Genomic DNA, 25,979 nt, shown 5'->3' on the forward strand with positions numbered 1-25,979 from the left:
AGTTTCTCATTCATTCTTAGTTAATAAATATTTCGATTTAAGCAATAAAACAATACGATTTTCCGAAACTGTTTAATAAAGGGGTCCTCTTCAGAAAATAGCAGAAAACTGAAAATATTAAGTTTAAAAGAACATTTTGTTTGTATATAAAATCGACGATGCGAATTTATACGTTCTTTTTGGGGTCTTCGTGACTTACTGCAGGTGCTTCGGTTTGATTTCTATCTGGTTTATATTATTTTTAGGACCGCTAATAGGTAACCTCAAAACCTACAGACTATCCCTCAAAATGTTGAAGTTGGAAATGAATTACAACCGTCCACTGGCACGCATGTTCACTAATGCATTCCCTACATCATTGCTTGGTAAATGAAGCCAGGCGTGCGGGCGTGTGTAAATAACATAAGGAATAATTTTTTTTTTCATTATTAATTACGTCAATTCTCAAGCCCTGAGCTCAAGTTGTAGATGGAAACGCGTGGTACGTAGTTCTAAGGGCATGTGATATATGATTTTAGAACTAACTACCATGCGTCTCCATCGTCTCCATACATTTTGAAAAATTCTGAAAAAAATGAGAAAGGTTCCCCATAGTTCCTAAAATATTCCTGATTTTTTTCCATTTTTTTGTTAAAGAGGATTTTGAAAAAAATAAAAAAAATGAAGATTAGAAGAACTACCCTAACTCCACCAATATATCAGTTGAAGGGTTAAAATTTTGGAAAAATCATCTTCAATATAAACCCTTTCAAACAGCGTATACACACAGACATACATACATTTGATCTTCTCGTCGAACTGAATTGATTGGTATCGGCAAAGTTTTCCAAAGTTTGAGCGAATTCTATACCTATTTTTCATATATAGGACTACACAACCATGGTCAAAATCTCTACTACAATTGTTCTGAATATTTAGGCCGACCTGAAAACGACAGTTGAATTTCGATGAATATGTCTTTCGTGTGAGACGAACGATGCACAAAACAAATTCACAAATGGTCCACCTTCTCTACAGCATTAGTGAACCGGTTTTAAAACAAAAACGAGTTTTGCATAAAATATTTATATTTTAAACAATGTTTCATTACTTTCTTACTACTATTACTGTTTCTTCTCAACGGTTATTTTTTCGTACATATATATTTAATTGAGTTTTATTGAATATCTTGAATTAATATTCTGTTCGTTAATAAAATCATTTACATGAGTAACGAAATTAACACACCGGTAGTTTCAAGGTGACATCAGCAATAGATACACCAAATCTCCCAACTTAGGGCTCGTAAATTCCAATTAGGATTCCGCTTCCCTAATAAAAGCAAATCAACATTCCCGGATTAACTTGTTTCTCGATTATCTGCTTGAAGCCCCAGTACCACAAAACAAATTAGGTTCTAATTATTCTACTGTTAGATACTCAGAGTGAAGGATCATATTAATGAACAGCCGAGCGTGTCATTGTATTTGTTCATTCGTTCGTTGAATTGCTTCCCAGATACCAAACTGTCGTCGACGCAAGCCATTCATTGGGATTTCCGAATCCGCAGACTACGGTTGTACACAAAGAAAACATTCTACTCTCTTGCATTCCGACTAGCTGATAGGAAGTACCGCAAACAGTCAGCAGTTGGACTCGAGCAGATTAGTGGCAGCACGTACCACGAATCACAACCCCTGATAGTGAGCCTACTTTGAACCGCAACCATTGATCCTGCCTTATGCAGGGTGATAAATTCGTGCTACTTGAACGGGGTGCTATTCAAGGCTTTTGCCAGATCCTGCGGCATCCCACGTTTTCATCGCAAGAGCTACTACGAACGATGTTTGGTATGAGCCTGAACACCTGGAGCCTAGACTTTGAGCTCGGCGGGAAGCATTCTAGTGAGCAAGTTTTGATGACGATAAAAACTGTAGGTACTTTTTTCTGCGTGGTATGTTTTGATTCATGGCTTGCATTAATATACATACCACGTCGCCAGTAGACAGACCATGCCAGGTAGCTTGCTGATTTCACGGAAGTTATCCGGAAACCGGACGAACCTAACTATTTCTTTATCCGGATTCCAAGAAAAAATTCGCGGTAGCAGAGCTGATATTCGCTCAGTGTTTTTGTACAACAGACAATCTATTAAACATGGTTTCACTGTTGGGTTTCTTCCTATGCTCGCCATTTTTGATTTCGATTGCAGGTTTGTTCAGAAAAAATGAGCAAAAATAGCATTCTTTATCTGTCCCATATGAAAAATAAACGTTCATCGTTTTATACCACAAACACTGCTTCTTAATCCACCTAGTGGTGTAGTTATGCATTTCTCTTGTCATTCAAACTGTCTCACTGTAACTTTCTGCCATTGAACTTATTTTTAAATAGATCCATTAATTACCAGAGTGATTCAAGTACTCCACAGCTTATCAACAAGCCAAAGTATGTTAGAATCGGTTGAATCATTTTCGAGAAACTTGAGCCATGCGACACCGACAGGTTACAAAATCGGTTGAGATCTGTCTGAGGAAGCAGTGCGTTTTGCCGGCTACTTCCCTTATACGATTATATCTTCGCAACCACAACTGTTCGCCATGAACTTTCTAACTTTGAAAGAGCCTAAGATTGTTTAAATCAGTCATCTTCGATAAAATCGAGCGGATAGGTGAAACAGTTTTGTATGTCGGTTCAGCCATTTTTTGATCATCATCTCCAAGACAATTAAGCGGAGTGAAAACGATATACTAGATACACTCGGTTTTCCCACAATTCTGTATTTTTTCTATAGTGAAAGGTAAAAATGAATTCGATTGATGAGCATTTCCAAAAACTATCAGTAGAAAGGGTGAAAAAATCAACACCAATTTGCACCAATATTGATGAAACTTTGCACACGTCTTCAGCATGGTAAACCATTTGTTTTGCATTATTAGACTAAATGAAGTCACTGAGGATGGATGGAGGAGAGACTGAATTTCAAAAAGGGTTGCTAAAGAGACAAAAAACAGAATCTCTTATCAGCGTTTGACGGTCAAAAGCGTAGCTATCAATTGTATAATAATGGTGATCAGTATAAAGTATACACTAAAAAAATAAATTAATGCATGTTCGAGAATTACAAAAAAAACGAAAAAAAAATATTACAACCGCACTTCTACTCTCGTTCAATTTTTTTTTTAAACCTATGATTCAAACCACCACTTGACTTGTGTATAAGACTTGTAAAGCTGTGATACACTCTTCAGATACTCTATTACCATTTCCTCAGTTCGACTCAGTTTGTCGAGTTGATCAATGTCTATGAGCAATGTTATGTGTGTGCCTTTATCAAACAATCTCACTAGGTTTTCGCGGAGTTGGCTGAACCGATTAAAACAAACTTAGGTTCAAATTAAAGGTCTCGTAGTCCCATATGGAATTCCTGAATTTCATCCGCGTGCGACTTCCGATTCCGGAATTATAGGGTAAAGTGTGCTAAAAGTTTTATACCATCACGTAAAAAATTGTCTAAACTGGACTCACAACTACACTAAACAATTGACTTCAAGCATTTAAAATCAATTTACAAAAATAAATCCATTTTTGATTTTGGTAAAATTTTGACCCAAGATAGAATGAATATGTTCCCTACCATCCATCCATACATTGAAAGATGGGCACTTCCAAAGAAAAAAAGTTTTCTTCTCATAACTTTTTTTTAAGTTTTTTTTATTGAAAACTAAACTGAACCGAAAGCATACATAAAATAAACCTAAATTTCCCAGTGTAATAGTAATGTAGTTGAGCAACCCGTGACACCATCTGGTGGAGAATGGGTGCGTAAATGATCATAAAATGCATGCATAAAGTTGCCTGAGCATTTAACACAACCACAGTAGCGAATGGAAAAAAGTACATCCGTTTCTCATTTGAAGCGCTGTTAGTGTCTCCGCACAATGTAGTATCAGTAGTATCAGTAAGGATCAAAGTTTTAGTTAGAAACACTTTTTTGCTAAAAATGCCCGTCTTGCAATACATGGACGGTTGGAAGGGAAAAAACCTATCTTGGGATAAAATTTCATTGGATTCGAAAACAGTGTTTTTTGCAAATCTTCAAATTTAAATTTATTTTTAAATTTAAATCGGTTTTTTCAGTGTAGGATTGGAATAGATGAATTTCGAACCACATCGTATTCGCAGTAGGCAGCACATATAATTTATCACAAAAGCCACTTCGATCACATTGTTTTTCCAAAATTGACTGTCTTTTGAAACGGGCCAGACTTTTTGCATTTTTCTATAGAAAGGTATTTGAGTCCAGTTTCCAATTTTTTTACGGTTTTTGTTTCACCGCTTCAAGTGATGATGTACAATATTTAACACACTTTACCCTAAAACTCCGGAACCGAATTTCGGATCCGGACGGAATTCAGGACATCAGTATAAGACCATTCGACGAACTCAAATATTGTCACTCAGAGATGGCTGAACTGTTTTTCACAAACTTAGCTTCAAATGAAAGGTTTTATGGTCTCAAACAAAGTTCCTTAATATCATTTGGAGGCACGGATGCTTCGTACATCACCCTCCACTTGATCGATCCACCTTGCTCGTTGCGCTCCTCTTCTTCTTGTATCAGTCGGATTAGATTCAAGAACCATTTTCACTGGGCTATCGTCCGACATCTTTATAACATGCCCAGCCCATCGTAGAAGTCTGATATTAGTTGTCCGTATGATGGGTGGTTCTCCTTGCAGCTGTTGCAATTCGTGATTCATACGCCAAGATGGTTTTCAGTACCTTTCTTTCGAAAACACTGAGGGCGCGTTGGTCCTCTGCCAACATAGTCCAGGTCTCGTGGCCATAGAGAACAACCTGTTTCTCGTAGACGGCTAAACCGATTTTCACCATCTTAGATTCTACTGAAAGGTCTTAAGATGCCTTATGAATACTCCAATCTTCATTCGGATAAAATCTCTGGTTCCGGAGGTAAGGTGCTTAGTGAAAAAATGGCAATTTCCTGAATATTTTTTTCATAAGCTACCTCTTTATATTGGCTAGTGAATTTCTCTAGTTTGCAGACCATGAGAGTCTGTAACGAAATAAACTATTAATTTTCCCATGATTGATTTGCTGAATTTTATACAAGTCCGACTACCAGTACATTTTTTTCCAAAATTAAAATCGCCATAGAAAATCTTAAAGAAATGTGTAGGTCTTATTAGTGCATGGTTGAATGAACCGAATGTCACTATACGGATATCCAGTTTTTGGTTCCGGAAGTACCGACAATAGTAATAAAATGTGATGGATTGATGATTGAATAGATTGTCACTAACCTAAATTCAAATGTAGTTGTACTGTGAAACAGAAATCTTTAAAACTCTCTTCTAAACTATTTCAAATTGTAGTATTTCGGGGAATTTATGCTGTAATATATAGACGAAAATGAATAATATGATATATTACACCTCTAAGTGGATTTAAACATACTTTACTCTATAACTCCGGAACCAGAAATCAGATTCGGATGAAATTTAGGAATAGCGTATGGGATCACGTCCCGGGTTGGCGGTTCAATGCATAGGACGCTGGTCTTACAAGCCAGTTTTCGTATGTTCGAGCCCCAACCTGGAAAGATTCTTAGTGTCAGTAGGATCCATAGTACTAGCCATGCCGTTGAAACAAAAAGGCCAAATTCCACAAAAGGAATGTAATGCCAGGACTTTGCTTTGTATGGGGTCACTAGACCTTTTATTTGAACCTAAGTTTGTGAAAATTGGTTAAACCATCGGAACCGGAAGCCGGGAGCCAGGATATCCGTAATCCAATTGTTTAGCTGCTTACTGATAATAGCTACCGATTGATGTAGCTTTGAGACCAGTTTAGAATATTTTTCACGATTTTTGTTTCCCTTGTTTAAATGACTGTGTACAATATTTAACATACTTTACCCTATAACTTCGGAGCCGGAAGTCAGATCCGGATACAGGAATTCTATATGCAACCATGAGATCTTTCATTTAAATCAAAGTTTGTCAAAATCGGTTCAACCTTCTCCGAGAAAACCTAGTGAGAATATATGACACATACATATACACAGATATTTATCAGCTCGACAAACTGAGTCGAATGGTACTTAACACTTGGCCCTCCGGGTCAATTTTTGCTAGTCGATTTTTCAAGTGATTCTATAACCTTTCTGTATGAGAAAGGCAAGAAACATAAATTGGGATTCATTTGATTTTTAATGATTATGACTTTCAGTTTAGTTTCGTTTTTGATAAAAAAGACACTGGATAAAAAATCAAGTTTGAACAAAAAATAGTTTTTGATAGAAAAACTTTTTTTATTTGAAAGTACCCATCTTGCAAAGTATGAATAGTTGGTAGTGAAAACACATAAATCTATATTAAAATCCAAAAAGTTTTTTTTTTTGTAAATCGATTTCAAACTTTTAAAGTCTTTTTCTTCAGTGCAGAACTCGATTTATAATAAAATTTAACTGATTTTGTGAAAATCACTAGTATAACACTTTTAACCTTTTTCAAAAGACAGTCCAAATCAATTTTGGAAAAACAAAAAATGCAAAATGACGTTTTGGAAAAAAATCTACAGGTTCAGTAAGTTTCACGGAGATGTTATTGAGAAAAATATTGTAACGGATTTTTACTCTTCACACGTATACAAATCCATTGCCGATACCATGATTAAAAAATAATGAAAATCATGTTTCAGGTGTACAACTTTGATTCCGCCGTTTTTCGATAGGTGACTGTACCGGCTGAGGCTGGTCAAAATACATAGATGATAATGCCTTTAAAGTGAGTGTGTACAGTGCCTAACGAATTGTCATCGCCGTTTCAGTGACAGTTGTTCTTGTTTTCGTATTATTCACGCTCGAAAATGTCTGTTTATGTGCCCAATTCTCGCCATTTCCGGGAAATTTTACTTTTCTGTTACAATTCGAAAAAAAATGCAGCTGAAGCGCATCGAATGCTCTCAGAAACTTACGGTGATGCTGCTCTGAGTAAAAGAACGTGTCGGGAGTGGTTTCAACGTTTTAAAAATGGTGATTTCGATGTCGAAGACAAACATGGTGGTGGAAGAGAAAAAATCTTCAAAGATGAACAACTAGAAGCATTGCTTGATGAAGATTCGTGCCAAACCCAAGAAGAGCCTGTCGAATCGTTGAGAGTGAGTCAGCAAGCCATTTCAAAATGGCTTAAGGTCCTGGGAATGATTCAGAAAAAAGGGAACTGGGTGCCGTACGAGTTGAAACCGAGGGACATCGAGCGCCGTCTATTTGTATGTGAGCAACTGCCTCAAAGACAAAATCGTAAGTGGTTTTTACATCGAATCGTAACTGGTTATGAAAAGTTGGTTCGATACGATAATCCTAAACGCAGAAAATCATGGGGAAAGCCCGGGCATGCAACTTCGTCGAAGGCAAAACCGAATAATCACTGCGCCAAGGTTATGATCCTTGTATTTGGTGGGATCAGCTCGGTGTGATTTACTACGAGCTCTTAAAACCGGGTGAAACCATTACAGGAGATCGCTACCGAACGCAACTGATGCACCTTAGTCGCGCGCTAAAAGAAAAGCGGCCACAATATCGAGAGAGACATGACAAAGTCATCCTCCAACACGACAACGCTCGGCATCACGTCGCAAAAGTGGTCAAAAAGTATCTGGAAACGCTGAAATGGGAAGTCTTGCCCCACCCTCTATATTCCCCAGATGTCGCCCCTTCTGACTTCCATCTATTCCTTTCGATGGCATACGGCCTGGCAGATCAACATTTTCAATCCTTCGAAGAGTTGGAAAAATGAATTTCTTCGTGGATAGCGTCAAAAGATGACTCCTTTTTTCGAGCCGGGATCTGAAAATTGCCGGAAAGATGGGAGAAAGTTGTCGCTAGCGACGGACAATACTTTGAATAATCCATCTGTAAGCACTTTTTCGCAATAAAGCTTTTAATTTAGGAAAAAAAACGGCGGAATCAAAGTTGTACACCTGATAACATGCATAATACTGATGATTTTATGAGTAAATCCCATAAAAATATTCATGATTTAAATCATTCTGCTCATAATATCACTAATAATTGGTATGATCTCATGAGAAAATACATTTCATGATTTTCATAGTTTCTCAATCGTGGTACCGGTAATGGATTTTTATTCGTGCACAGACCATTTCAATGGACCAACATAAATTAAGACGGCAGCTCCTTACGAGTAATACAGTTTTGCTTATTTAGCTACGAATCCATTGAGAGTATAGCAAACAAATCCTAATGGAGCACCAATTAGATACCAATTGTTATTCGATTACTCCGTACTTTACGAGGCTCTTGACCCATTTCAATTCCATGGATGAAATTTATTCTATTTTCTAGATTCCTACCGAATACTGTTTTGTTTCGACTAGTAATTTGGGAAACGTTAACTAACTTGAATTGAAGGTAATTTAGAAGGCTTAGATTAGTGAATAAATAAATGGATGAGCAAGTTTTTCTCGGTTCATCTGTGTGAAGGAAAATTTAGTTTATGTTCTGCTTCACTATAATTAAATAAACGCAAAACGAAGCATATGCTAATGGCAGCAACATCCGTCTTTCCTCCCTTTAAACCTGTTCTCTGTTGAAAAAAGTTGAAAATTATTTGCCACCAACAGAAAAACCTTTTAAATAAAAAGCTTTAATATGACGAGATAGTAACAGGTATTATAGATAGAAGTATTTCGGTTTGCTAGTTGCAACCTTCATCAGTGTATTAGTTATGAGAGATTACCAATCATTACGGCTTTTGGCGAGAGGAAATTCGAGGTCAACTCGTCCGAATCACTGTGAACAGTTTATCCTAGCTACTGTTCAGTGCATGACAGTGTTTACATAACTATAACCTCTAAACAATTGGTTCACTTCGTCAACTAAATGGCCATCCGGTATCTTAAATTGTCACGGAACTTAGCTTCATTTGCATGTGTCGCATAATAAACGAAGTAAGAGCCAACTGTCACGCGATTTTCTTGCCCACCCACAACGACAAAGGTCGGCTAAGGTAACGTAGTATAAATAAAGACGCTCAAAATAGTTAACTTTTGACCTGCTCCTGAAACCGGAAAACGTAGCTCGAAATTACGAGCACCCGCGTTGTAATTAATTTCTTCGCGTTCGCATTTATGTCGTACACCGAGAACAGCACCGTCTAACAATTGTCATTATGCGTTTACGTTTCAAGGTCTATCCGAAAATGATTAGTTATGTTCTCACATATTTTAACACATGCAGCCAATCAAAAGAATATGATGGATATAACTAAAACTTTGTTTCGGTTCATCAGCGCTTTAGTAGCTCAAATTGAACTGCCATGTCCACCCGACAGTTCAGTTTAAACAGCTAAACGAGTGACGACTGACTAGTCGCCGCAGAATGCAAACGAAATTTTGCTTGCAGTAGGATGACAAAAATAGCAGAAATGCAAAAATACGCATTAAACTACTTAATTGAACAGAACATCCACACATGTTCAGCTTTGTACGGCCGCTACGCAGTTCAATAATAAAAGCACAGGCAAACAGACAGGACACTTAAATGGAACTCTTTAATGATTTTAACGGTCACTTCGAATATTTCTTTATTTGGAACAGTAATCGCATGTGTCATTATGGCGCAACGTTACCCTATCAAAAACATCCAGCCTGTTATCTGGACTGCACAGAAAGAAAATATGAAACTTACACGACATGTAAACCAATAGTACTATGAAATGGACATCAGTTGAAACGAAAATCTGATTTAAAACCATAATTGATGTAAATTTACATTAAAATTCATTCAGTTTTTCTTTGATCAAGACTGTATATTTACAAACCGCTTCGTTTTGTAATGTAAATTTCCATTCAATTGCCTGCTCCAAATATGTGCATGAAAATAAATGTAAAATCACAAAATATTTTTATCTGTGTGTGTTTATTTTTCCATGCATCAACAGAGTTACCATTCATACAAAATTAGCTGCAATGTGCTGATTTGTCTACGGCCATGAAGATTTCTTGCAGAATACAGATTTTATGTGAAATTCAGTTGAATACGCGCGTTTCGAATTTCACCAATCACTGGATGGAAACACTCAACTTTTCGTAATTTACAACAACTAAGTATGCATGGAATTTTTAATATTTGCTTTGTGAAGTCGTAATTAGTTTTCGAAGCATTTTTTTCCAAAAAAAACTGATTTTGAGGCTCAGAACTATAAAACTATAAAAGAAATCACCTAAATTTCAATATGATTCAAAGCAAATTTACAACATTTTCGCTATTTTCTTTATGCTTCGTGTGCGCTGTTTCGTACCGTACTGGTGTGAAAAATACACGGTGGAATTACTGGTATATATCATGAGCAAAATCACATGAGAAACAATGAACGAACCGATGATACTTCATTTCATTTTAGGGGATGTTCGCTTAACATTCATTTTCGTCACGTATAATATTCAATTTGACATTTGGAACCATTTTACGTGATTTTTCAAGTGATTCGAATGTGAATTTTTATTTGTGTGTCAAGATAATGAGCACGCTTACTTGTGATTCTAAAGAATTGGATCAAAAGTCGCACTGTTTCGTAAAAACCATACCTACCCAAAATTGAATACAACGGGTATTACGACATATTGGGTAAATATGCTTCTCGAAAAATTTGAGTAGATATTACTCCCTTTTGTTGACATTTGTAAATGAGTATAAAGTACCAAAGACATTGGAAACCTATAGGGTCATCATCTTCTCGGATAAGGCACATTTTCATCTCGGCAGGTATGGTAATAAGCAAAATCGTCGTATCTGGGGACGGAAAACCCGCACGTTATCATAGAGAAGCCGATGCATCCTCAGAGAGTGACGGTTTGGTGCGGATTTTGGTCTGGCGGCATCATTGGGCCATTTTTTTCGAAAATGAGGCAGGCGCCGCCGCCATGGTCAATGGCGAGTGCTACCGCGCCATGATTAGCGATTGGTTCTTCCCGTTACTTGAAGAAGAAGACTTGGACACCATTTGGTTCCAACAAGACGGCGCTCCGTGCCACACAGGCAACGCTACGATCGATCTTCTGCGCACAGTCTTCGAAGATCGAATCATCAGTCGATATTCGGATGTTGTTTGGCCGCCTCGGAGCTGTGATTTGACGCCGTTAGAATATTATCTTTGAGGGGGCTGTCAAAGATAAGTGTTAAGTGGACAAACCAGAGACAATTCAAGCCTTGAAGGACAACATTCGTGCAGCCATAGCTGAAATAAAGCTGCATACAATCGAAAATGTACTAGAAACCTGGACCGACCGTATGGCGTACTGGCAGGCCAGCCGAGGCAGCCATTTGAATAAAATTATATTCCACAATTAACCGGAAGGATTGTACTTTAATATGAAAAAATAAATTTTGAATTCTGATGAACCGTTTGTGTTTTATTGCATGTTTAAAAAAAAGTTACATGGCGGACCCTGTATTCATGCAGTGTATTTTTATTTTTAAATGTAAACAAGCATTTTAATGTATTTTACTTATCAACTAGAGCCTGAAACGGCTCGATATCTAAAACACTTTATTTTTTCCATACTGAATTTTGGTAAATTTTTTTGCTGATCACTCGGGTATAAGAATTTCTATACCCGACCATCTCTAGTTAGAATATCGGATAACAACCCGTTTATAATGATCCTCGATAATAATCCGACCGATATAAGAAGAAGAGGTGCGCAGCGGGCAAGATGGATCGATCAAATTGAGGACGACGTATCTCCACCAGCGATTAGATAGTAATCCCTGTTTTTGCCTTTCCTCATATAGAAAGGCTATGAAATCGTTGTGAAAACCGACCGAGTTTCATATACCATATGTCATATGTATGGCTGTGTGTATGTGACAAATAATGTACTCAATTTTCTCAGAGATGGCTGAACCGATTTTCACAAACTGAGATTCAAGTGAAAGGTCTAAAGGTCCCTTACCCTGCTATTGAATTTCATCTTTATGCGACTTCCAGTTCCGGAATTACAAGGTAATATGTGCAAATTTATGAGAAAAGGCACACCCATTTTTCTCGGAAATTTCCCAACCGATTTCCACAACAAACCAAGATGCTAATAAAATGTTTTGGATTTCTTTAAAAAAACCCTCGAGAAGTCAATCCGGATCCGACTTTCGGTTCCTGTATTACAGCGCGATAAGTGATGAGTTAGGGGGCTTAGAAATTTGAGGCGACTGAGGTTGATATTGAAGATAGAATTACATTCAAAGAGAGTTTTATCTACTGTTTTAATAATTTCTGATTTTTGTTTTCTATGAGGGCGTATAAAATTTTTTCGGAAAGTAAATTTTCGAATTTCTTATGAAGAAGAATTCGTTTGCGTTCGGATTCACAATGCTTGGCAATTTTAATAATAATAATAATAATATTTATTTAATTTTGTATATTACTTTTTCAAATTTTATTCTGAATTTTACACAGAATATTCTCAGATTTATTTAGATTTTAGATTTCCCACCCTGCAGCATGTGGGAATAATTTCAAAGATTGGGACGGGTATAGCATGATGAGTAAGTCGATGCATTTCAAGCAGCGCAGCTGAGGTCGATTCCCATCCTCGCACAAATGGTCAGAAAGGTGAATGACCTTAAGATTAAAACCTTAAGCAACAATTGCAATGCTCCAACATCTATCGAGGTGTGAATTTACATGATTTTTTCGTGCTGTATTGTCACAGCAACTATCTCGGGGTTATGGTTCCTCTGGTTACCATAATTTTGCATTTCGGGTATCTTTTTACTTTCAAAATCACACTGTCACGGTACCTTCCCTGTCCTCTGATTTCCACAATGCAAACAAGGACACAAAATATGCCTTGACAATAAAATGAGGACAACGTAAATCATTTAATTAAATTCATCCCACTTTGCGACTCACCTTGTACATTTTCCGATGTCCGACTTCCGATTGCTGGTAAAATCGTTCCGTTGTTTGGACAGACCCAAACCCAAAAGACGATTTATATCGCAATAAATTTCACCTGCTCGCACCCAACAGTTACTGTGCCGTTTTTCGTTTGTTTTTTTGTGTAGTCAACTTATTCACATTCACTGTCAGCGATGGAAGAAAAACACCATATGTTTATCCTCGAAGTATTTTGCCTAAGAGGATCCAGTTTCACGTTTACGCTTATTTATGTCCTTTTCCCGAACACTGCCAATTACTTTGTTTTATTGGAAAGTTGCGAACGTTGATCAAGTGCTTTGCTCTTGAACTGCCTAAGCTTTCGTCCATCAGTCGTTACACTGCACTGCTAAAGCCACTAGTCAGCGGGGACGCTAAATCTGGCAACAGAAGCGACTAACTTTCTCACGCATGCCAAGCAGGAGGGATTTCCTTTTTCCTTAACTGGCGATATCAATTTCGTTCGAGGCGGCAAAAAATACCATCAACATTCACTAGCTCTGTAATTTATGGGTGCTATTTTTATCACTTCTCACTACCACTGTCCGGTTTTCGGTTTCCTGCCTTTATCACATCCGCCCACCGACGGGTACCGTATGCCCGGAAAGCCGATGGCACTTTGGATTTTTTTTATACTCTTCACCGGATTTGTAAAAAGAAACTGACGGCGGAAAGCGAACACAATGATGTTTTATCCTTTTATCACATTAAGACCAGGACTCATCAACGCTCACAGGACAATTCGGATTTTTCTTTTCGCTTGAAAATCACTTGATGGATGAACATTAGTCGGTTCTGGAGAATAAAATTCCGCTACATGTCTGTCACTTAAGCACTTTCGGCGATAGGTAATCTATCACTTTATATTCGAGATTATTTATTATCACCTTTGCATTCAATGCAAACTTGCAAAATAGGTTCGACTGCCTAAGGCGCAAAATCAATCTTCACCATAAGCCTGTCTTTACTGCTACAAATCTTGATGTCTGGGATAAGGTTTTTAGACCTGGAAAGTAAGATAAAAAGAATATGTGAGACAATTTTGATGTACCAGGTATACAATGTTTTTCAGCACTAATCGTGCCTAGCTGTCATTTCGTCCAGATCTTCCTCTGAAATGAAAAATATTCTCTCTCCAATGGCTTCTATCTTGCGAGTCAATTTGAATGAAAACTGAAAAAAATATAATAGTTTTAATAGGCAAAATAAATGCTCGATATTTTCCCGCACTTAGTTAAAAGAAAAAAATAATTCTACTCTGTCTATTCAATGCGTTTATATAGGGTGTCTTAATCCCGACTCTCTAATTTATTTTATGATGATGTATGTATACTCAAGTATGAGTTCAGAAAATTGACCAACCGATATTATTATAGGTGCAACACAAACCTGACACATTTATTATGTGATTTGACGAAAGCTCCGAAGTGCTAGACGAAAAAACTAACCATCAATAAAAGGTAGAAAAATGAAGGCTTACAACCGTTTAAAAAAGTATAAGAATAAGAGCAAATTCAGCAGCTGCCAGATTCATATGGGTGGTCTATAACATAACTGAAACTGAAACAAACGTATCCCCACTGTCACTTATTTTAACGTATCGGCATCAATTTCGCCAAATAATGGCGAATGTTGTCCGGCAGTTCGTTCAAGGACTTGTTGATGTAAACTTTATAAATAGCCTCATTGATAGAAGTCAAGCTCGATAAGTCAGGCGATCGCACCGGCCAAGGAAAATCAGTGCTTCTGGAAATTATTCGCTTGCAGAAGTTTTGTTTCCAACACTACTGAAACCACATACGAATGAGTCGACGCTTCAGTTTCAATTCGAGTAAAAAAATGTAATCTTAAACATGTGAGTATAGCGCTATAGTTTCTTATCCGAAGGCGCGAACTCGTTCAACATTCTCTGGTGCCCGAACAGTCCTGACGTGGCCCAATGGTTTAGTTTTGGTCACAGAACCTGTTTGTACAGAAATTTTCACCCACAGCTTCACAAAATTACGCAAAGGTACCGGAATTTTCGGCTAACCTATATCTCAACGTGCAATCTAAATACAGTACAGAAAAAGTTCCGCGTGAACTTTCACGCTGAGCAAGAATTGAACAATTAATTTTAGAAGCTGCTTATAAGTTCGTTCGGTTACGTCATGTGAACTTTCAAGTATGGATAATTACTTAAAAACGAGCTGCTGAGAATCAATGTGATAGAAACAGGTGGAGCAGACCACATGGTTTGCTTGCGTTGGTAATCAGAACTTTATAAATAGTTCGGTATGACGACATACATGGACGAGAGTTGGCATCACTGGGAGTGCGATGCGGTGTCCTGGTGCCGCTCTCAAAAAAAGTATAATTTCAATGTGTTGTTTGATACGTATAGTTAAACATTTGGTTGAAATAGTTATTTTGAGTGACAGTGCAGGTGTGGCAAGTGTGAGTTTAGTAATTAGAGTGCTATTCATTAAATAACATTGATCCGTGAAACGTAAGGTGCTCAAGCGGCAGAAACTGAGAATTTACCGCCCCAAGATTCAACGATGTTAACCTGTTAACCGATCGAAGCGCCGTCTGCATGTCATTGTCGGTATTGTCGGATTTCTATGGAATGTGTGAAAGATTACAAGTTGATCGTGCCATTCAGACTGAATGTTTAGGGTTGGACTGCAGCGGACCCATTCGCGAGTGTTTTTATTTTATTCTTTCAGTGGTCGTGTTTCATCTGGCGTTGCTGAGAGCAGAGTGAGCAGGAGAAAAGGGATACTGGTGAGATCGTTCCTTGGAGATATTTTATATTTTTCTTACTTATATCTCTCCCGAGCATCGAAAATCAGGTTTTGTTGAGATCATATTGTTTACCAAAACATATCCGGATCTCTTTCCCTCCCTACTAACAAATCTCCTATCCCGTGATGCTCGTGGTACCCGCGGTCTCTAGAAACAACGAGTATCGGACTAACATTCCTTCCTTTCCCTCAGTAGCACAGCCTTTGGTCGTAGCCAGCGTCGTTATTGATCATTTAATAAAAAGTTAGGAGTGAGTGGGTATGTACAGTGAAAATGATTTGCTTCTCCCAAGCTTAATTTTCTTGGTTCATTGTACATTTCCACTCATTCGGTCAATCACGAAGTGCAACTACGGGCGATCTACTTCAGCTCAGCTCATCTCAGCTCAGTTTTGTATGACGACATACATGAAAATAAACATGCTTTGATTCAATGTCAACTATTTACTATTTAAGTTTTACTTGGATTGCTGAAACAAAGTGATTTTTTTAACACAAAAAAGTTGTGTTTCCTCACCAGTTTCTACCTCATTAGCTCAGAATGCTGTTCATTAGTTGAGATCTGACATCACGATACTCCACGTATGCCCAAAGCACAATGATTAGTCTCGGAAGTTCCAAAAATGTAATAAGGTGCTGTCCATAAATGACGTCACGCTTATTTTGACGATTTTTGACTCCCCATCCCCTCTTTGTCGCAAATTGTCACAGAAGCAAAAACCCCCCACCAATTCAAAATAAATAAAATTCATCCCAATACATTCTCAATATGTATGACATACAAATATGAGGGAAAAATCGATTTATTACATGCTGTCATCAGATTAAAAAATATCCCTAAAACTACAAAATCATCGGAATTATTTTATTAATATCAATTATATAAATTAACAAAAGTATTTGGTTGGAATTGATGAAACACTTAAATCATTTGTTTTATTCCTCCTAGAGGTACACAGATATATTATTGTTTTAGGTAAAGAATAATATTTCTTTAGTGTAGCGTACAGGGCTGAGAAAATAAAGACCAAAACCTCATCAAAACTAGATCACTGCCGGAGAATCTTTTCATGATCAGTTGATCAGTGAATTTTAAATCACATCGATCAATATCGGTACTGATCTTCCGTCACACAATGGGTAGTGATTTTGAGCTAAAATGCTTCTTGATTTATGTAAGTTCAATCATTGGATGATTCGATAAGCATTGATGTTGGTGGAGGAAAATCACATATGATCAATATAAGACATGACATGATCTACGTCTGAAATCGTTGATCTCCCGCCCTTTTTCAAATGGAGTACAATTGAATAAACTGCATCAGAATCAGATAAGAGAAATTCTTATGATATACTATTATCAATGCTAGAAAATCAAATTACTGAAAAAATTGTCAGTGCATAACTTAAGTTAAACCGTTTGAAGGCATCTTTTTCTTTTTTACTCATATTAGGCAAAATTTATTAATTCCGCTAATTTACTCCCTCCTCCGTGCACTTTTGTTGATCACAACAGAAATGATTTCCTGCATCATTCATTTCCGAATTTGAAAGAAGAAGCTTTTACATCATCAAATACACGTTTCCTTATAAAATGTAAACCTTTATTGTGGAGATTTTTTTCAGGAAATAGGGCAAAGCAGTAATGAAATTAGGTATTTTAAAAATGCGCTCATTGAAAATATTGGGCGTCACAATCCAAAAATCTCTCCCCCTTCCCCCTGTCGCAAAAGGTCACGTTTTATGAAACACCCCCCTCCCCCATGCGGCGTGACGTCTTTTATGGACAGCCCCTAATGTCAGTAGCATTATTCAGACCATTTCAACCAAAAACGATTTCCAAATTTAGTATTGTTCATCACAGATTCGTTGATTATTGTTATGCTTTTAATTTTTCGTAATGCGCTTATGAGCCATCGTTGAAATGATTTCATTTGACGTTTCTTACCAATACTTTGCTTTAATGGCATGATTCTAATATGTTAGAAGATAGTTAGTGATATGCGAATAAGACATATCACTAACTACCTTCTAACTGTGATACCTAACATTTTACAAACAAACTATTATTATAGTACAAACGATTGGTGTTCCGCACAAGGATTATCATAATGTATAAGTGTATGTGTTTTAGTGCAGGAAGAATGTGGGATGTACACATGACATGAGAATATTAGAATTCTTCCATTCGCATTATTAGCTGTCAATAATTCTGGGAGCACTGTACTAAGCTTCCATTTTCAAGTTGTGTCATTCGGTGACTAGTACACAAAACTAGTTTCTCGAACCTGCGCAGAATTCAACAGTATATGACTATCAAACTTCAGTCCCGCGCGGTTTTGACAGATGACATAACTGTGACTATTTGATGTTGATATACATTACAGTCAGGCCCGTACACAGCATTTCGTTTCGGGAGGGGCCCTCCGATCAGAAAATAATGTAATGTAAAATAATACCGAAGATTACTTATGTGCCTAATTCTCGGGTTGTATTTTACCGGCGCTTTTAACAGGCCCCCCTTTGGGTACGTGACTGATTACAGTTAGTTAATATTGCAAATAATCAAATTTTGATTCCTCACTAGGATTTATTTTGTTGAAATAGTGACACCAGAAAATCTGGATTGATATTTCGAATATTTTTGCTTGAAACTACGAAACAAGATGTGAATATTTCAATTATTGTTACTCACGGTTGAGTTGTTGGTCATTTTTTTAAGTGATCCACCTAGTGGTGTTATGATGCCATGTATAAGTCATGTTTTCAATAATATTGCTGAGGGATCCTTCAAAACACTTTTCTTTGAATATTGAATAAGAACAAAAAAGTTGGTTTGGACATACACTAGCATATCCTTTTTTCGATTTTAAAAGTTTTGACCCAAGTTAAAAGGAATTCTTCGTTTTGCCTTTCTCATATAGAAAGGATATGCAATCGCTGTGAAAACCGACTTTTTAACCGAGGCCCGGAGAGCCGAATGTCATATACCATTCGACTCAGCTCGACGTACTGTGTACATATGTGTGTATGAGTGTATGTGTGTATGTATGTAACAAAAATAAGCACTCACTTTTCTCGGAGATGGCTGAACCGATTTTCACAAACTAGGATTCAAATGAAAGGTTACATGGTCCCATAGCCTGCTATTGAATTTCATCCCGATCCGACTTCCGGTTCGGAGATATAAGATGATATGCAAAAAAATTATTAAAAAAATATGCACTCACTTTTTTCAGAGATGGCTCAACCGATTTTCACAAACTAAGATTCAAATAAAAAGTCTTATGATCCCATAGCCTGCTATTAAATTTCAGTTGGATCTGACTTCCGGTGCCGGAGTTACAGAGTAATATTTGAAAATTAGAGAAAAAGTGTGCATAAATTTTCTCTGAAACAGCTCAACCGATTTTCACAAACAAAGATTCAAATGAAAGGTATTATAGTTTCCTGAAAAATTTTCAAATATTTTATCCAGATCCGACTTCCGGTTCCGGAACTAAAGCGTGATAAGTAGAAAACACCCAATTTCAGTAGTATTTTTTCATGAATGATGGTCAAAAACAGGTACAAATCCCATAAAACTGTATCATAAATTCTTCTAGTTTGCAGAGCTTATTAGTTTGTGTGTATAAAAGAATAATTCGGCACTACTGATCCCTCCATTTCCTGTTCCGGAAGCACCGAAAGTGGTGCAGAAAAACTTAACAAAATAGAACTCACTTCGATTTATCTGCGATGCTTGAACTGATTTTCACATATCTTGATTTGTATTAAAGCTCATATTATCTTTAAAGCTACTGTGAAATTTCATCCGGATCCGACTTCCGGTTCCGCAGTTACAGAGCGATGAGTGTCAAAGTTTTCAGATCGCCATATAGAATGACAATATGTACCACACCGTGCCGGTAGCGTAATGATGTCAATGATAATAATAATAAAACTAATAGTCCTACTACATGTTTTATACTGCTGATTCATGCTGTTTAGCTTGACTTACATATGCAGAAGTAACACAAACGCAGGCTCGTTTCGTTTGTTAGATTTCGTTTAATTGATTGAACCAAATAGACCATGAGATAGTAAGTCTAGGTTTAGCTAGGTTTAAAACTCTTCCAATTTTTAGGTCATATTTGTTGCTGGAAAACAAACCAACTTCGGCTATACCGGTCATCTGAATCCGGTTTTGGAAGAATTGGAAATGGTGATTAAAAACTGCAAAAGGGTCTCACTCGCTTTCCTTCAAGATGGCTAAGTCGATTTTCACAAACTTATAGGTTCAAAGGAAAAGACTTACAGTTTCATACGGAATTCCTAAATTTGTTGTGGATATTACTTCCGGTTCCGGAACTACAGGATAAACGGGATTTGTAGAGCTTGTTAGATTAAGTCCGAACAAACTTTCCTATTTCTATTCAATGAACAGTTGTTTTTGCGAATTCCACAATAATATTTTTGATGTTTTAAGTAATATGAGAAAGGCATCATTACACCACCAGGTGGATTAAAACAGGTTTTTTGTTTGCATTTTCGTTCTAAATTTTTTTGTCATGAGAACGTTTATTTCATAGGCAATATACATAAGTTTTTCTTCGCCGTGGCATCCACAATACATATTACTTTAAACCTAATACATTTCGAATATCATATAAATTTTCGTTCTAAATGACGGTTTAAAATTTTAAACACCCTGTTGTTCCAGAACCGGAATAAAAGTCAAAAGCAGTTCCCCTTTGCCAGCAATCAAGGTATAAATTAAAACAGTTTTGTGCAAAATTGAGAAGAATTTTTACGTTTTTCGCATTATCGCTTTATATGATAGGTTGCAATTTCATACTGTATTTTCGGAACCGGAAGTCGGATCTGGATAAAATTATACATTGCGTTCTGGAAACGTAATAATTTATTTAGCTTGATTTTTCCGTGTATTCTTATAACGCTCCAGAAAATCAAATTCCGGATGAATTTAGGCAGAATTATATGGGATTGTAAGGCCTTTTATTTGAATTTAAGTTTGTGAAAATCGGTTAAGCGGTCTCTGAGAAAATCGAGTGCATTTTTTTCATTTTCTTTTTTGCACATTATACCGGAAGTTCGATCCGAGTAAATTTCAATAGCAGACTATGAGATCAAGAGACCTTTCATTTGAATTTAGGTTGATGAAAATCGGTCCTGCCATCTCCAAGAAAATCGAGTACACATTTTCGTTACATATACACATATGTTACACAGTCATTTTGCGTACTCGACGAACTGAGTCGAAAGATATAGATATTCAGTATATTTAACCTCTTACTATCTATCAATCTTTCTGTCGCATACATTTGACTGTATTAAGCAAAAATCAGAAAATCCCTTCCTTTGAAATCTGCTAAAAAGCGGAATAAAATACTGAAATTAAAGGATTTTATCGCATTTTCACTTTCTCAAGCATTCTACTAAGGCGTTCAACTCGAGAAATTTTTTTATTGTATGTTTTTACGAAATAATATTTTTTTGACAAATCGCACAGCTTTCTTCAATAAAGTTAATGCATTCCAATGATCACACTGGACAAAAACCGTATAAATTGAAACGGATTCAATATCATTTACTGAACTTAAAAATAACTGAATGTTTGACAAGGCTTTTGATGTTATTACAGCTCTACTTACCTTTCACATGCGGTCTACTTTTCTGCGTTTCTATATATCTGTTTCACCTGCTGCTGCAGTTTTTCTTTTTCACTGATTCCATCAAGACTTACAAAGGCGTCTTTTTTACGAGCTACAGTAGTACCACTAGCTCTTCTTCCTGGTAGCACTATTTCAGCAGCGGCGCTTGCAAGGACTCAAGTCGGCATTGTTTGGGCGAACAGCTGCGAGCAGCAACATAATTTAATTGGATTGTCCACCAATTTGCGAACCATGCGCGAATATAGTCACTGCTCGGATTGTCAGAAACTATGAATCGGTGAAATCACAAAAAAACGCACGTATTTACTTGTTGTAGTTGAAATTAGCCTAAATACATAAACATCAAACTCTTTTGGCATTTCATTTTTTACCAAAGCAGCGTCCGGTCGATAGAAATATTTTCTACAATTGCACAATCACTCCCATCTACGCAAATCGAACACAGTAAAAATCACACACTGATTCATATTCCAAACGGCCAGGCGTAACAGAAAGATCCAGTTGTAGCGTCTCCCTTCGCGTTAATCCATCTTCTTTGCTCATTTTATTTGTTCAAAAAATGATTTTACTAGTAGATCAAATGAAAACTAGAATAGTGCACAACGTCACCCTTTTTCAAATGAAAGGCGCAATGCATTTTCAATTGCATTCCGGAAATCGACGGCAGAGAAGTGCACAATCACTATGAACGTTTGTGGAACCTTTTCCTTCCTGAAATTAAATCGCCCCAGTATCGTAAGGATCGAGAATACTATGATACCGTCCAACGTCGTGTTCGAGACAACACTGAGTTTCGACACCGGTATGAACTTGGCCTACGTAGTACATTGCTTTTCACGGAATGGGTCTCCGTTTTCCACGAATGAGCCAAATCCGATGAGAGAGCGAGAGCCGTCTTTCCGCTCTGTTTTGATGCTATCTCGTTCAGTAGCGGTCCACCGCGAACCTCTTTCCCGGATTCCAAAACAAGTAGCGATAGTAAGCACGCGGCTCCTACAAAACTCACCGTTAGGTAACTCACGACCACTCACGCTCTTTTATCCGTAGACTTTTCATCTTGTTGCATCAGAAATGAGGGAAAATCAACAGGCAGGCAGTTTTGTTTCAGTTCTCACCACAGCTGGTGCCATTCAAATTGTGTTCCAAAAATAGATCTCCTCAAGCGAATGGAACTCATTGCAGTGATAGCAGCATTTATTCCCGACTGAATTACGAATCAAAGCCGAATAAGGCGAAAAGTTTTCATACGAATTCCATGTGAAATTCAATATGAATTCAAAATCAATGCGACAAAGAGTGTGGGGGCACTTGACAAAACGTTACGTCACTTATGCTTAATTTTGCCTACGTAATTTTAGGCCCGATTTTTGGCTTTTGTATGCGAACTGGTCTACGAAAATGGTGCCACGTATGAAAACTAGTTTTACTAAATCATTTTCAGAAATTAAATAATTTCAGAAGAATTTTAACAAATAAGAAATATTTGACATGCTAATTATCAGCCCTCAGTTCAACTTACCTTATCAGTCCTTTGCTGTATCAAACATACGTCTCCATCTAATCCGGTCTATGGCTGCTCCTCACCAGCCACTCTAGGCCAGGGCCGGAGGGAGAGGTGGGTACGGTGGGTGGGTCTATGCACGGAAACTTTGTAGATCGCCATCCACCTGATCGATCTATCTTGTACGCTGCGCTCGTGCATCGTGGTTCATACGCTGTCTTCTCGTTCTGTCTTCCATCAGCACTCCGCCATAGACGGTCCAGGTCTCGTGGTCATAGAAAACAAATGGTCTAATGAGTGTTTTGTAGATGCCTCGTGCGGTATCGTACTTTACTCGATTGAAAGGTTTTCCAAACTAAAAACTGTCCCAGAAAGTATGGACGCACTTTGATTTCGCAGTAAATAATTTACAAGTGTTAGATATTCAAATTTTATTCGATATACTGATAATATTAGACTACAACAACAGAATATTATTCTCAACATTTGCTACTTAGCCATTGTAGACTAGCTGGCGCACCTTCTTGTGAACGTTCCTCATTAAATTTCGTACAGACTTCTTGGCGACAAGTCTTGATACTTTTTTCCAATCTTTTTCGAACTGTTGAATGGTTTTGGCTGCCGAGACATGTTTCCTAAGATGTGCCTTCGTTAATGCCCAAAATTCCTCAATTGGTCGAAGTTGTGGGCAATTTGGTGGATTCATGTCTTTTGGGACGAAAGTGACATTTTTGGTAGTATACCATTCTACCGTTGATTTCGAGTAGTGGCAAGAAGCATGATCTGGCCAGAAGACAACAGGATCCTTGTGGCTTCGAATCATGGGTAGAAGTCGTTTTTGTAAACATTCCTTGATGTATATTTCGCTGTTCATTGAAGCAGTGGTGATGAAGGGTTTCGAAATCTTACCGCAGCTACAAATTGTTTGCCAGACCATAGCTTTCTTACCAAATTTTTCGACTTCAATCGATGTCTCGGACTGGTTTAACACTTGCCCTTCTCGCACCGTATAATATTGTGGTCCCGGCAAGGATTTGTAATCGAGTTTCACGTAGGTTTCGTCATCCATGATTATGCAGTTCAAATTTCCAGCAAGAATCGTATTGTACAGCATTCGAACCCTCGGCCTGATCGATGCTTCTTGTTTCGGACTACGTTTTGGTTGTTTCTGCTTCTTATAGGTTCGAAGAGCACGAAGAACATTTGACTTCGAAGTTCCCACTTTTTTGGCCACATCCCGAACTGAAACCTCCTTCTTTTGCTCGAACGCCTCCAGTATACGTTTATCCAACTGAGGGTTAGCAGGACCTTTTCTTCGACCCGTCTTCGGTTTATCCTCAAATGTGTTATCCTCACCGAACTTCCTGATTGCATTTCGCACGGCTTTTTCACTTACTTCTTGTTACAATTAAGTTAGTAACTTAAGGTTCATGAGGGGTTTGTGTTAAGCGTGCACGAAACACTCTGCATTAAAACAGGTACATCAGTAAAAAACTCGCTTGAAGAGCGAAACGGTACTGATTATTATTTTGAGTACGCTGGCCGGACGGAGGGAGAGAATGACAAGTCAGTTTTTAGGTGAACACGCGAGCGAGAGGACGTGCAAAAAGAAGGCCGGGAAAGAGTAAAGAAGGCGACGAAAAAACGGGACCGCGTGTCTCGGGGGTCCCGAGTGAATAATGTCCTGGTCAGCAATCTTTATCGGTGGTTTCGATAAAATCAACGGACTTGGATGTTGACCTGTTCACAGTAAAGATTGGGAGTAATCACCACGCCAACATCCAGGGCTCCCATGTCAAGCGTGCCCCGAGTGGTTCCGGCGTCGCTGTATGATCGTACTGCAGCGGTATAGTATAGAGAGTACGCCAGGGCCGTTGTGAATCGGATTCCTGTGCGGAGGCGGTGAAAACCGAAGTGGTGAAGAATTAGAGCGGGGTCAGCGTTTCCACTGAAAGAGCAATCGTCACACAATCGTGGATAGCACGAGGGTATCCGGAGAGCCAATTCCGAGGTTTGGCGCTGGAGTCGACAGGCAGAACCAGAAGAGGAAGTAGAACGGAAGCGACTCCCACTTAGAGCTGTGCGCCGCCGCGCCACGCCGCCGCCGCCGATAATTTCGACACGCCGCCAATTTAAGAAAAAGATGATCAGCGCGCCGGTTATCCCATTTTAATCGTGCCGCCGATAATATTACATCAGCCGAAAAAATGATTTTGTCAATGTGGAAAATTGTTTACAGTTTTCATGAAAATTCATTGGAAATTACAGTACAGTCACTTTCCTCCTACTTATACTGAAACTCAGTACTACCGACGACACGACCTGCCACTCGTCTATCGAAACTGTATCGCAAATTTAAGTACCCCTCAGTAACTGGTAATGTCAAAATGAAATCACCTGAAAAACTATTGAAACTGGCAACACAAGTTGACGAATTATTGATTTTGAATAACAATTATCGAAACCTTGGTTACCGCTTCTTGAAGATTTGAGGAATGTAAACAAAACTAACTGCCTCGAGTGGGAAATCCTTATTTCGCGGCAAGTTACAAGTTCTGCAGCATCATTAGACGTCTCGGCGGCAGTGGATCGATTAGTTCAGCTGGGGCTCGAACATATGAAAAATCCAGCGCAATCAGGTTTCCGTATGTGACCAAGATCTTTTGTATGGAGTACCTCTGTTGCGAAACTTTTTATCAGTCCAATCATCGAAATTCATTATCGAAATATGAATGATCAAACTGAATCGATCTGGTATATTTGTACTATTCTACGAGATGCATGAAATTCGAGTGCAGCAAATCAAAGATACTTTAAACTTTGAGCTTTATTTTTTAATCCATTCCAGAATCGCACTTCATATACAGGTACAAATACACCGAATTCATATTTGCCCTTTTCTAATGATTTTTGAAAGTACAATTATTTCAATTGTTCCACAAATCTTTGTATATTTGCTACTTCTGAGTTTGTTCAAAATCGTTCAACCCTCGTTGCTGATCAGCGTACATGTTGTAAAACAATACGCTGGCATATTTTAGACATTCGAGAAACT

At 37.8% G+C, this 25,979-nt stretch overlaps 1 protein-coding gene across 1 annotated transcript in view; it reads right to left on the reverse strand.

Annotated features, from left to right (window-relative positions):
• The window catches only part of LOC131436889 (potassium voltage-gated channel subfamily KQT member 1-like), a 444,267-nt gene extending 422,072 nt beyond the window's left edge, over positions 1 to 22,195 (reverse strand). The window contains exons 1-2 of the mRNA XM_058605862.1: positions 21,403 to 22,195; positions 12,936 to 13,968 (exon numbers count right to left, since the gene is read on the reverse strand). The gene's annotated coding sequence lies outside the window, so the exon portion shown is untranslated. The remainder of the gene's footprint in view (positions 1 to 12,935; positions 13,969 to 21,402) is intronic.
• Positions 22,196 to 25,979: the final 3,784 nt, after the last annotated feature.

Source organism: Malaya genurostris, chromosome 3 (genome assembly GCF_030247185.1).
Source record: "Malaya genurostris strain Urasoe2022 chromosome 3, Malgen_1.1, whole genome shotgun sequence".
In the NCBI taxonomy this organism is placed as follows: domain Eukaryota; kingdom Metazoa; phylum Arthropoda; class Insecta; order Diptera; family Culicidae; genus Malaya; species Malaya genurostris.